The 14,458-nt window shown below is 42.0% G+C and overlaps 1 protein-coding gene and 1 long non-coding RNA gene across 11 annotated transcripts in view; both read left to right on the forward strand.

The window, feature by feature from the left end:
• The window catches only part of AGAP1 (ArfGAP with GTPase domain, ankyrin repeat and PH domain 1), a 375,831-nt gene that overhangs the window by 335,721 nt on the left and 25,652 nt on the right, over positions 1 to 14,458 (forward strand). The gene's annotated exons all lie outside the window — the stretch shown is intronic.
• LOC310901606 overlaps positions 1 to 14,458 on the forward strand; it is a 34,958-nt gene that overhangs the window by 5,393 nt on the left and 15,107 nt on the right. Inside the window, exon 2 of the long non-coding RNA XR_014585932.1 lies at positions 84 to 14,458. This exon is cut by the window's right edge and continues 15,107 nt beyond it. This is a non-coding gene — a long non-coding RNA (uncharacterized lncRNA). The remainder of the gene's footprint in view (positions 1 to 83) is intronic.

Consider the following 14,458-nt stretch of genomic DNA (forward strand, 5'->3'; position numbering starts at 1 on the left):
TGATATTTAACTTTCTTCTGGACACACCTCGTATGCTTTGCTTTCCTGTATCTATTCTTGCTCGTATTGTTTCTGGTTTGCAGACTTGCTTGGCACCGTTGGGTTCCTAAGGTGATGCTGGCCTTTTCCAAAGGAGACGAGCTGTCACCATCCCTCTCCCACTCCAGGAGGTGGTTGTTTGCTCCCTGGTCCTCTCGCTCTTTCTCTGAGCTCCCAAGGGCTCTGTCTCAGTCCTGTTGGGAGGGCTGCGATACGCCAGCAGCAAGGCTGCCTCCACCAGCTGGAAGCTGCTGGCCAAGAGGACAAGGAAGGGCAGCTTGCTATCCAGAGCCATATCCCAACCATGCTTTTTGTTCTTCTGCTGAAGTGATGCTCAAAATTTGCATTAGCTCTCTGCAAACCGCAAAGTTGAAGGGCTCCACCGTTTCAGTATCGTTTTGAGAACGTGCGTAAGTAGAAAGAACTTCCAGCTCTATGAAGAATGTATTACAAAAGTGAAGGATGAACAGTTTGTAGAAGCTCAGCTGTTGGCTGCCCTTTACGTCAGGCATAGTTCTAAGCTCTGCTGAGGCTTTAAATGGAGCTTGAATATTGTGGTTTACATCATGGTGAATATAGCATGTTTCTGAGCTGAGATTTAGATGTTGAACTCTACAGCCTGGTTTTTGTATTCTGGTTGATACAGCTAATTTAGCAAAAACAAATATGCTTGAAAATGTACCTTTTTTGCTTTCCTGTGGATGACAGGGTGGGGGGAAGACTTCAGATGACAACGTTCTGAGTATTAAAAATCAAAGATGCACATAATCCTCCCATTCTGGAGCTTTCTGTTTTTAAGAGGTGGTCTGGATCAACGATGCAACTTTCCAGTAACTGCAAGTGCCTGCCACAGTGTCCTTGCAATTTTGCTCAAGTAGTTTGTTTGCATAGCAGTTACTGTGTTTATTCTGGTTAACAAAGGTCATAAGAAAACAGAGAGGTTCTTAATGCTGTCTGAAAAGTCGTGAGTTGGGAGCTGGCAGTGTCGGGAATTGACTTTCACCTTAAGATGTAAGATCCAGTTTGATCCCTCGCTCACTAATGAACTGAATTTAATGGTGTCAGAAAAAACATTATGCAGCTCGACTATATTTAGCAGACTTTCACAATTCCATGCTGAAGCCTGGCTTGCCGTTTCAAGGCTAACGTCCATTACGCTGGTGAGCGACTTCTGTGAAAAAAATTAAGCCGTGCTTCCTTTTTTCATAAAAATAATTATTCCTTCATTATTTGTACTCAGAGTGAATTCTGATAAAGGGCAAGCACAGGGATACTGCCTCGTTACATCACCATATCTTGTCCTTAGCCTTGCAAAGGTACTCCATTTCAGCTCTCGTTGATTTTTCGCTTGTTCTGGCCATCAGATTACTGTTACAGTCCTGTTGGTCTCCAGTTTCTGGCATAAGGACGCACCGCTACAGATGCAGCCCGGGGGAGCATTAGTACCTCTCTATCCACGACTGTCAGGTCTGGTTTCGTAGCGGTTCTTGGCCTGATGAGGTCAGTGTTTTGTCCCTTTTGAATGCTCTTCCATGCTTGACACCTTGCCCATTTTAGGGGTGGGGGAAGGGTGTTTAAAAAAAAAAAAAAAAAGATTTTATTGTGAAGGGCTGACCAGAACCCATCTGCAGTTGGGTGGCATCTGCTCCCCACATGTCACTTCCCTCATTAACAAGCAATTGAATTAATTAAATGCTACTCAGAACACGCATAACAAGCTACCGGCAGTGTCCAAATTAGCACTGATAATCAAGGATGATTTCCTTTATTATCCTGCTAAGTGGTGTGCAGGCTCTGATCTCCCTGTCTGCCCTCATCTATTTACATACCCCCAGCTTCTGCCTTTAGAAGCTGAGGTTATCTTACCTAGTTAATTTGCCACGATCACCAAGCATGGCGGATTGATATTCCTGCCTCTGCTGAAGCACCCCCCCTTCTCCCCCTTTCCTTCCTCCCCAAGCCTGGTCCTTTGTATCTCAAGCTCACTGATAAATTAAAAGCCACCCCTGTGGTCTCTCAAGTGAGTAATAGAGGCAGAAATTTCATTTTGCAACTGGCTGATTTAATGATCCAAAGGGTAATTAATGGCCTGATTATCTTAATGTTAAATATGTCCGGCAGCAATTACTGTGACCTCCCGCTTGTCAAGGTCCAGGCTATGCTCTTCTTTCAATTAAGTTCTCTGGGGCTTAATGGTATGAATAAACTCCTCTGATTCTATCATTCCGGACTCTGAGATTTAAGCGAGCTAGGGGCTCGTTTGGAGTTTTAATCAGCCCGTCTTCTACTTGAGCGATCAGAGTTAACAATTATAACAAGGACAGTTTAACTTTCTTCCCCCCCACCCCCCACCCTTTCTACTTCTTTATATTTTTCCTTTTTTTTTTTTTTAAGCGCTTGGAGGGAATTTTGTTGGCTGCAGAAGCAGCTTTGCTAGGCTAGTCTCTCCCTATATAAATTATCATGTGAATGCTGCTGTTTTTCCATTTGACAGGCTTAATTAATTGGCAGGAGCGCCCAAAAATGACAGTGCCACTAATTGCAACTCAAAGTAAATTTCTGTCATTGTGGCACGCTTGTCAGCGGGCATGCCCCAGTCCTCACCGCGGCCAGAGTTTGTTGACGTTTTCCATTTCAGTTTTCACATCTCGTCAGGGAATGTGATCATATGTGATAGCACTAACGGACCAAGATGTGCCTTTGGGTTTTCCAGGCATGCAGTTTGTGTGCAAGAATGACATTTACTGCCAATAAAGTTTAGACAGCTGTGCTTCTGCCGACCAAACAGCTGCTAAGGGACTTAAGATTTTACTTAAGATATTTCAGCAAGTCCTATTAACTGGGAGACTTTGGGAAGGAGTGGTGAGGGGGAAAAAAAAAACACGCCAACAAACCCTGAGAGTTATAACTCACCCCTGGTCTTCTTCGTGGTTGAACTACACTAAATAGCACATCTCCTGGTGAGCTGGAGTTATATTAGCTCTATTTTAGACAGTAAATATTTCATAAAGATAATGAGGAAAATGTATAAATTATTAGTACAACAGTATTGCATTTTCAAACACACACACACATAAATAAAAAGACTGATTCACTACTGCCAGTAAACTAAAACCTTTCCCCGTATTACTGTAGAAATGAACTGATTCTGACATGTTGGATTGCATGCTTTCAGATCAGAGTAATTGTAATTGTTTTAAAATTAAATTTAAAAAAAAAAATTGTCACTTACCAGTAGCTTCCAGGAAATGCATATAATAACAATAACTAACTGAGCCAAATGAAATGTCAGCTTGGGTGGTGGCTGTTCGTATTTCACCATTTGGAGGCCTCAGAAGCTAAAATGAAATGCTCAAAAGATGAAGGTTAGTAGTACGACGTATTTTATTGTCCTTGTAGCTGCTTGGCAGACCTTGTAATCCAGGATCTGATCCAGTAAAACACTGGTGCCTATATAGCAGCGTGGGAGATGCCTGAATGATTAAAAATAAAAACAACAACAACAAAAAAAAACAACCCCAGTTGTCCAAGTTAATGAGCAATTTAGATAAAATGCTCCCTAGTTCAATTGCACTTTTCTTATGTGCAAATCTGCCTTTGATAAAAACTCAAACACTTTGTAAACAGAAGCCTAGTTTGCAATTATTATTACAATCATCATTCTCATCATTGTCAGTGAAAGAGAAACCTACAAAAGAAATATTTCTGTCTCACTCTAGTGCATTAGAGCATTCATTAAAAAGCAGAGGTGTAAGAGCCACAATCTGAATAGCGTAAGTACTGCTGTTAATGCATTATCTGAATATTTGGTGTATTCGGAGCTGGCACACTCACTGCCTTCTGTGTTCACACCTCACGTGGATTATATGCATGCTTTGTGGATATAGCGACATATCTGTGACATAGTGTGTTACAGACCTGCATGGCGTGTATGCAGCGGAGATTTCCAGTTACGCTGCTTTTATGGTATGTCCTTTGCGTTCTGCTTACCAGCTACCTTCTGGATGGTCTGCCCAAAGGATTACTGCTGTTATCTGGAGTTTCTGGAGAAAAGAGCCAAAGAAATTCTCGTTGCTTTTTGTCTTTTTCTCATTTTCTCTGAAGTGTCTCACATGTTAGATTACCCTTACCCCCATTTATTGTTTTTCCTTTTAAAAATCTCTCTGAAGAGGACAGGGGAAAGCAATATGTTACAGCCTTGTTTTGAAACCTGCTAGCTAAGATACTAAGATCCTTCCTCAAGCCCAGATTTTACGAGTCTTTTGACAATATAAAAAATGAAGACCTGAATGAAAATAAACTGTTGAGACCCAGTCGTTTTAATGTTGTATTGACGAAGAGGCGGTAGCTTCCAAAATGAAAATGTGGTTTCACAAATGGTAAAGATTTAGCCCAGCCAGCATCAAAAATATTTTGTTCTGAAACCAAAGAATTAGCCGTGGTTTCAGGCAGCGATGGATTGATGAAATATGCCTCCTTATTAAAGGCAGATCAGGAGGCTGCAGTGATGCCCTCAGCTCAAGTGCTAAATACTGTAGAATTGCATTTGCCACAGTTCCCAATAATTTAGACTGTCCCAAGTTGTATGGTTAGCACAATAGTAGATATGTTTGCATTGACAAAACGTTGGGGAACCTTGGTCACAGTTCATGACTAACCCCACTGACAAAAGGCTATGTGCCAAGAGAGTCCCTGCCCCAACTTGCTGTGCAGGAGTAAAATGGTTCGATAAATGGGGGTGTGCAAAGAGACTCTTATTTTTATTGCTCGGGCAGTCATCTCATCATCCCCTAAATCAAACCAGTGTTTCTTTGTGGATATCTCATCACTGGAGAATTTCAGGATTTACTGGGAGCTGTTTCTCACAGGCGAAGGAGCACTTCTGGGGAGAGACCGTGAATTTGTTTGCTAGAAAATTGTAGGAGTGGGGTCAGTTTAGTCGAAGATCAAAACAGTGGGCCAAAGGCAGCAGTCAAGCTTTGAATACTGAACCAAAAATTTAAAAAAAGAAGGGGAGGGCCTTCAAAGAGAAAACAAGTAGCTTTTCTTTCATGCAGTAGAGGAAAGGAGAAGCATCAGTCCATATTATTTTAGCAGCTTTGTCATTTTTCTTACAATACCTGTGACTTTCAATGTTTTTTTCCCATAATGTCATTCCAAGGAATTGTGGAAAACTCACCATTTGTTTTTGAAGGTAATTTCCAGTGTTGACAAAAAAAATGGAAATCCACTCTGAATATACCCAGAAGATGTAAAGACCGTCAGGTGTGAATGTATTAAGCTTACAAATCAGAGCTTTCTGTTGGAGAAGGACACCCTGCCTCTAGAAATTCCTGCAGGAGGACAGGTGATAGAGACTGAAATGTTTTACCTTGGAGGTTCGATCAACCCTGAATACCTTTATTCTGCTGAGATTCTTGGCAATTTTTTGGTTCTACTTTTATGTTGTGCTCTTTGTTTAATCTGTTTGGCTGCCACACTGAAAAGCACCACGTTGAGCTGAAATTCCCTAAGAAATAAGTTGATTAGCTTTGTACTTCACGAAAGCTTAGGATTTGAGTTCAGGACTGAAGTTAGGAGGATTTCTTTCCATTTTATGATCAGTGGTGGGTAAGAGAATAGGTGGATATATTGGAAAAACTGTATTTGTAAGTCGTAAACAGCTGTCAGAAAACATCATTTTGCTCTTACCAGAACAGAAGCAGACTGTTAGCTGAGAGCGTGTTTTAAAGGTCTCAAAACTGTTAGGATCTTAGCTGCAGAAATAATTTTCAGTTTAAATATGGATTGATTATATCTGTTTTTGAATCAGTTCTCTCCAAAACACCTGACAGAGCTAGAGGGTTTCTCAGATTTGAAGACTCAGAGTTGGACTCGATGATCCCTGTGGGTCCCTTCCAACTCGGGATATTCTGTGATTCTAAAGACCGAAGTATGGGGTTGTATCTGCTCGGCTATCAGGTACTTGAAGAGGTCAACCCAGAACTTACCAGCAGACAGGTAACCATCGCTGTGTAATATTAGAAACTTCATGGCACAATGTTTAACTGTGTTCCTACAACAGAGAAATGGAAGGGCTAATTGGAATGACAAGGTGAATTTCGAGTGACCAAAATTCGATATACGGTATTAAAAAACAGTGGGGAAATACGGCTGACATCAAACTAACAGCCAAAGGCCAACACCATTTTAAATATGTCGGATCCTCCTCATGTGGATTAGTCTTTCACCAGAACATTCTCTGATACCTTTCAAAGCGCTTGGAAAGGAGAAACGTAGAGGTTCAATGGCCACAGAAAATTCAGCCATAATAAAGATGGACAAAGGAACCATATGGAAGTGATATTTCCAATCCTTTGGTGGTTATAGCCCCCTTTTATATCTAACTGCAGCCACAAATCGTTGCAAACTTACAAAGGGACAGGCCCATAAGGAAATGCTGTATGTTAGTCCAGAACCCAGACCAAGATCGTAGTTCACACTTCTGCAGAGTACAAAGACCAGGTGAGTTTGTGTTCAGCTAGGGTCTTGAAGGGATCTGGAAGCCCAGGGTAGCAACTGGTGCCTTTTACTGAGGAAGAAGTTCGGGTAGCGTGAGTTACGTGCTGAAGGCCATCCCCCTCTTCCCTCCCTCCACCAAGAAGTGCATGCTCCTGTCCTTTTCCCCTATAGCCACACAAGCATGAGTTCAGTTGTCTCATAGATCAGATGAAGTGCAGTGTAAATGAGTTTAAAAAAAACAACCAACCTCCCTCACCACCACCCCCAAAAAATCCCACCACTAACAGAAGCTACATTAAGCTCATGGGGTCCTGTATTTCAGGGGCTAGCATTTACTGTGATAACAACAAATGTTTCTGTATTCCTTGCTCAAAAGCACAGAAGTTATTGAACTTCACAACAGAACATATGCAGAAGAGTACATTTACATCAGCTATCCTTACCTGAATGCATTTTTTATCATCTGTTCTGAAATTACACTGCTCAGCGTACGTGTGCATGCACATAGTTGCTGCTCTGCAATACCCGAGGAATAAATACAGAGAGTTTTGTCCTAAGTACGTCAATGCAAAAGCAATTGAAAAATTAAATTTACTCTTTAAAGCATTGGGCAGCCTTACCAAACAGATCTTTGCCCTCACTATCTTTAATAATAGCTATCTAACCAATTATATCCGAAAGGAAAATCATTTAACACTGCTGTTGTTATCAGCATTCAGACATTTCAGGGGCTGAATCTCGTAATAATAAAAATGAATAAATAAATAAATAAATGAAAGCAATTGAGGAAAAAAAAATCCCAAATACCAAACATCAGCTATTATGAGGTCCACAGGGTCAGATCAAAATCTGAGATGCGTTCAGCTTAAGAAAGTACTGTGAGTTGAGCACTTACTGCTGCAGAGCACACAGATCTCTGTATCAGGAACTCAACAGAGCTGCTTAGCTGGCAAAGAAAATACCCAGTATATTACAAAATATGTGTTTAGTTAGAGATTTTATGTAAAACATTTTATTTGAAACTTTTCTGTGTACTTGGTGCTTAATCTGTTCTTTTCATTTCTCCTGCCTTCAGGTCCTGGCTCTGTCTCTCTCAGGTCTTACCAAACATGATGTTGTTTAACTAGACATATAGCCGAAATTGGTTGCTATACCTAGTATAAGAGCAGTTACTCTAAAGCCAGTTTACTCTGGTTTGTACTGTTGAAGCTTTTTTTAATGTTTGTACACAACAGTTTTCTACTATTAAAAGAAACCTGTACATATGAACCAATTGTGGTTAAATACACAGGGCAGGTTGTCACTGGCTGGGCTGAGTGTGTGACAAGGTGATCCTCACATTACCTTTATCCTGGTAAAGTACTCAGATAGGTATTACAAGGAGTGTGCGTGTGTTGTTGCATGGGCAAAATCTTAAAGCTTTCAGCAGTGGTCACTACCGATGGCTGGAAGTTACGTTAATTCAGCCATCTGCATCGGTTTTGGCTATTTCTGCGTCCGTAGGTTGTTTGGACAGCAGATAGCTTTGTTTGAGCTCATGGTACAGCACAGAAACGAGCACACCAAAAACCAGCAGTGGTGATGCTGAGCAGTACTTGACAAAAGGCAGTGCCTTGCCGTGATACTGGTGGCTGCGCTGGCCGGTGACACTAGGTACAGAAGCAGCAGCATGCCTTTGCTTTGGTCGTGGCTACAGAACCTGCAGGGCTCCATAACAGTAACTGTGACCAACTTTCTCTCTTTTGTGATTTTTTTCCTTTTTTTTCCTTTGTTTAAGACTAAGCTTTGTTTCTGGCTCTGCAGGAAGCTGGTAGCCTATGGCAAGGGACTGGGGAGATAAGACTTCAGTAAGATAACTAAATGAAAAGGGCAGCAGTGAAAAGATGGTGCTGGCTTTTGACTGGACTGAAACTTGATATACACATCAGCCCAAATGCAGTTTCCCCACGGTTCTAAAATATCCATTTGACAGAGGCAATGCGCTTACTGCAGGATTTTAGACATGCGGGTGCTGGAGGGGGAGCAGCAGTGAACCCCTGAAAGAGAGGAGTGACCACAAGGAATGAGACCACCATTGCTCTTGCTTTGAAGTAATTAAATACCAGGCTAAAATGTGTTAAGGTGAACACAGGTGACAAACTGGAGCCTTTAGAGAATCGGGATTACAGTGAAATGAAATGTCTCACTGTGCCTATTAACTAGATTGTGCAGACAGTGCAAAGTCCTGTAGCTGAAGCATTTTTGTGCAAGTCTGCAGACGTACAGTAGTGAGCAGAAGCCATCTCTAATAATTGGTAACCCTCAAAAGGTACGGATGGGATATGCTTCAAAAAGTCTTCGTGCTGAACAGATGATTATGTCATGGCCTAGAAATCTCCCAGCTAACTTTTCTTTTTCCCAAAAAGATTTAAATTTTTCTGGTTTCATCTAGGTCAGAATTTCTAAGTGGCAGTTTTGTTGTATTTTCACTTGACTGCAATGCCAGCCAAACTTGGAAGCCTGTGGTGTACGCACAATTAAATCACAGCCTTAATTAACACTTGTAGGAGTCTTCCACAAGTGGAAGGGATAGGACTGTGTCACTGTGTACTAAAACTGAAGGATACCTTCAGCCTTCAGTCTGAGCTATTACCCAGAAGTTGAATTTTTCTTTCTTGACTCAAGAAGCAAATATTTGCAACTCTAATCCTTTGCTAATGGCATGCACGTGCTCCTCTCTGAGCCAGATCTGCTTTGGCCACCTTGTGCAACTCCAGCAGCTCAGCCCAGTCACAAACAGATACTTGATATTGCTTGGATTGTCCTGTTGCATTAAGGGGAAGAAAAAAAAAGACAGAAAGACAGGGATTTGCTGGTGTGCACATGCTGCATGCACTCTGCAAGTGATCCACGTATAGGCAGATAAACCACAATCTCTGGGAAATGCCAGACCTCTGCCTGTGCATGGGATAACTTCGTCACAGGTTTGCTGCATGCAGCTTTTCCTTACTGTTCAAGTCAAGTAGTTAGTGAGATGAGAAGGGTGGAGAGCCATGGCCTTAGCTAGGGCTGGCCTGTGATCTGCGCTGAAATCTGTAATAAATGACCCGTTTCCTGGTTGTGGAGACACACAGACCATGTGCAACATGCCAATGAGCCGTGGTGGTCTTAAGAGCTGCCCATGCTCTAGCTAAAGACTGGGGCCCTTTTAGACACAGTAAAATCATTCAGCTTATCAGTCACTTCTGGAAGTGACAACCATGTCCTTCTGTGGTATATTGCAAGTCCTATGCTGGATTAGAATGTGGCTGGATCTTTCTATGTTCACTTTCTTATTTAAATAGAAATCCATTGGCACTAGAATTTTGCAGGCAGGATGTAGATTTTTCTCCATGAAGTTCAACTGTAAAATATCGCTTAGCTTACACATTAAAGAACCGTGTTTGTTTGTTTGTTTAAAAAAGGAAAGATCAGCCTGTAGTTCTAAATGTGAATGGGGTAGGATCTGTGTAGAGACAACTTGCTTTCTACTTTTAAGAGTTCGCCAACCTCATTGCTAGGTTTATTGCTCTAGGGCAAGTTAATTAAAGCCAATGGAGAATTTAAAAATGGGGAAGGGGAACCAAGCAAGGGGGAGCATTTCTTAATTATGTTGCGGAATTTTCTTTAATTCACGTCCTTTTGAAACCTTAGTAAAGCACCTGCCTGTGTCATCCCAGAGAGATCAGCACCAGGACCCTTAGAGCAGCACGTAGCTGGCACACAGGTTTTCTGATGACTCAGTGAAACATATTTGGAGGCAAGATAAACTCAGCTGTGTAAGGTCCCTTTTAAATGCAAGGTATCTGTTTTGTGTGATTGAGTACAGTTCTGTTACAAATAAGTCCCCCAGAATTTGTATTTTCTTCGTGTGGACATAACACGATTTCACAAGGGGTCTTGGGATGTTCGGAGGGAAGGCATGTCAAAGGAAAGTTGGACACCCAGCTCCTGCTGATTAGCTGTGACAGCTGAGTGACCAACTTCTCTGCCTTTCAAACATCACCCTCTAAAAATACATCTGCCACAGGCATTTCTATTATTTAAATGAAACACAGAGTAACGTGATTTAAATTTACATCACATGAAATAGCCTAAAAAACAGTTCATCTCCCATGGGTTGTGTTTCTGTAGAAGTGTTCCCTCGGAAGCGTACTAGACCTAGGGATGAACAGAATGAGAAAAGGAAACTCAGAATTAAATGAGAGAGGGGTGTGTCTAGGAAGTGACTCTTCTAATGAAGTTTTGGAGCTCAAGAAATGAAGATATGCCTTACAATTGCCTGGTGTCCATACTTAATGTTTTAACTTGCATTCCTTTTCACATTTGCATTTTTGTGGAGCTAGACAGCTCATTCAATACCAAAATATGTTAAAATGTGGAATAAGAGAGGAGAATATGATGTCACTGGGTAAGCTTCAGAAAGGATATTTCAGTAGTGCAAGGAAAATATTCTTCCATTTCACTGTCATAGTGGGACATAAAGAATCAACCCAGTCTATGGAGAAGGCTTTCAAAATAAAGCAAAAGAATAGCATTCACAGCCGAAGAAATAGTGAAGTGGAAAAGAAAACAACCTTATTCCTCAGATTTGAGTCAATATCTAAAGCAACAGAGCTTCTTGTAGCACCAGAAACATAAATAAAGCACCAGAGCTCTCACTTGCCTACCAAAAGCAGGACTGCTAGGTCAAAAATCCGCCAAAGCCTAAGGTGAATTTAGGAGTGAGGAGGGGAATTGGATGCAGTGCCTGGCTCCTGTGCAGGGAAACTGGTTGAGTCTCAAGTTAATCATGAGACCAATTTGTCAAGCAGTATTTAATGGACAGCTTATGAGCGTGTATGTGGGCAGGGTAGCTTGTAAATTTGAATGTGCCTATTTTCTTTGACAGCAATCAATGAATGTGCTATTTATTAATGTATTTTGAGAGGTCTTCTCAGACTTTTTATGATTGTTCTGTGCTCTCTCAGATCAGTCAAAAAATGACAGAGCAGAGCAGGATTTCTGCATTTACAATCAATATTACACTTTTATTTCTTTTGTTTTCATGCAAATAGAGGAGTCGCAACATGTTTTGTAGTGGTGCCTTTATACCACTGCAAGGGAGCAGACTTGGTGAGGAAGGTTGCATCGCAAAGTAGGTGCCAATATCTGCGTCAGTGTTCTGGTAGTATCAGGGTTTTAAAGCAAGTCGTCCACATGCTCCCTCTTCCCAGGTGTTGGTTTGGTTCATGGGATGGTCTTGGTGTGCTGACTAGATACCCTTTGGAGAAACCAAATTGGAAGCTACCTGTGCACTTAGCGTGCTCCAGACCCTACTTTGAACATGAGTATCTAGCTCATGGTGCTGTGAACCTCTTCTGTCATCAGGAACGTTTAATTCAAAGGACCAAGCTAGATCAAGTAAAGGTAACCCCCCTGGATCGTTTATATATAAGTTTCTTGGCAACAGCTGCTTCAGTCTACCCATCTTGTTCCTGTTGCACCTGTTTATTTGCTGGTGTAGACAGAGCCTAATTTTTCCGCAGAAAATAGTAGTTTGAATTATGCAGCCTGGCCCAAACCCAGCAATCATGTCTCATTGGAAGTGACAGTTCCACTGCTTAAACAACCACACACAAAAAAGAAAATATTTTCTGAAATATGCAATTTCTGTCCAAAAGTACGTTTGGTAATCGTTCGCAATGCTTGTAAATAAAACTTGGCTCATTGATCGGGTTTGTGCATCTCAGGCGTCAGTGAGACAGGTGAGCTGCCTCTAAGCCAGAGCTACGTCGGCAGTGGAAGTGGGATAAGAATCACATCAGCTTGATATATGGGGTCGAGATCAGTGCATGTTGTGGCCGAAACCTTCCAAAATGAAAGGGAAGTCCAGAAAAGGGCTATAAGAAGGATTGCAACTCTTTAGTATCTTCGAGAGGAGACGCTTAAGGGGCTACTAAACTGATGATAATTGTGAAGGGATGAAGGAGTTCGTGAACATTTGGATGTGGAAAATGGGTTCTTGTAGTTCAAGCATGTGCTCCAAGGAACAGCAGATGAAACTTGAGAAGTGTTGAGGCTGGTTATGAGGAAAATTGTTCCACCAGCTTTCTTGAGCTGTGCAGTTATCTCCCAGAGAAAAGCAATAAATCCCATCAGCAGTAAGCACATGATGGGCAACAAGGCAAGGGGATGAATGATCTAGAAGGGCTTTACTTTCTAGATTCACTGAATCCCTTATAAGAGATAAAGCATACAGCAGCTCTAGCAGACTTTTTCAGCATTCCTTTCTGTTTCATGTTGAGTCCTCCACCACTCCAGAAGACTACAGAAATCCGCTCTCAGCTGAAATAAAGAATCTAATTCCAGTGCTCTTTCCTCCCATGTCCCCTGCTCCCCTTTTGCATCCGCTGGATGTCCATTTCAGTAAGTTTTCCCTTCAGAACAAACCTATCATTTTTCACCACAGGATATTTACAGCTTCAATCAGTGCCAAATTCAATTGGCTTCTGATCTCATCGCTGGAAGTTATAGATGCAGATATTATTTGCACTGCGGTTAATTATGGAGCAATCAAACTTTGGCTTTTCCACTGTAATTTCCTCTGCCAGCTAATTTAATTAATCACCCCCAGCTCAGCTCTTCCAGCTGCGACCGGCAGGGTCATTAATTAGACATGTGGTGGTAGCTCATAGACCAGTTCCTGTTAAGGGGCTGCTGCCCACTTGATCTCTAAGGGAGCGATAGCATTTTCTAAGCATCCAGGCAGGATTAGAGGTAGCTAACACATTAGTGTATTCCTCAGAAGTGAAAGCAATTCCCAAAAGGTGTACCGCAAGCAAACAGCGTGATTGCTGCGACTGCTGGCACTTAGCTCACCATGCGGGGCTCGGAGAGGCAGAGGTCTCTGCTTCAGGCAGGAGCGCGATCAGATCACCACTGCGGTGCGACTTAGGGCACAGCTCCTCGTCCTGCAGATTGTTCTCGTCCTGCAGATCGTCCTCGTCCTGCAGATCGCGCTCACTGTGCTCTTAGGCTGGTTTTCATCGCTGTGTCAGTGCAGGTGCCTGCTGCACGTGTGCTCCAGAATGGAGACTGCCGGGCAGACCTGGGATTTCTCAGGTTTTCTATCCTTTGTGACCTAATCCATGAGCTTCAAAATAAAAAATGCTCAGAAACTTGAAAGGCGTCCTTCTGACTGTTCCTGGGAGCTGAATGGCTTTGGTCAGATGGAAAAATACAAAATTTCCTAATGGAGAAAAGAAATTGAACATGCATTCTCATTGCCAGAACACATCAATAATAGGAATGTTTTGTTTTGTTTTTTCCCCCACACACTGTAAAAGTTGTATAAAATAACCAGCTATGTCTGTCATATTGTTTGGATCTCAGAAAAGTCAATAGTTTTCAGGGGGCGGAAGAAACTTTTACAGTACACAAAATAGTTTGATTGCATCCAGCTTAAGAATCTCATCCTGAACGTTATCAGCAGAAAGCATGTGGTCTGGGATGTGTGATGAGCCAGCCTAATAGCTATGAGCACTTCACACATTTTGGGGGGGAAGACAACTGAGCGCTAGTCTTCACTCTCACATATTGTCTTAATATTCAGTAATATCAGACCCTGCCGTTGGGTTCTGCTCTGCATCCCAAATATCAAAGCATTCTCCAAAACTCAGCCTGCAAATAGTTTTAAACTTTCTTCATTTTGTTAGCAGGCTCTTCTTCATCCTTCCAAGAGTACCAGCAAAGTCCCTGCTGTTCTTGTCCCACCGTACATAATTGCACAGGTTCTTGGAGTGGGTAGGCTGGAAGAGTTGAAAATAGGATAGCTGTAGCTCTTAGGCAGCTTTTTCAACAACATATGACAGCGAGGGAGTTCTGCTGCAGTTAGGTTTGGAACTTGTTGCAGAGCTGT

The sequence above is a fragment of the Anser anser genome (assembly GCF_964211835.1).
Source record: "Anser anser genome assembly, chromosome: 6".
Taxonomy (NCBI): Eukaryota; Metazoa; Chordata; class Aves; order Anseriformes; family Anatidae; genus Anser; species Anser anser.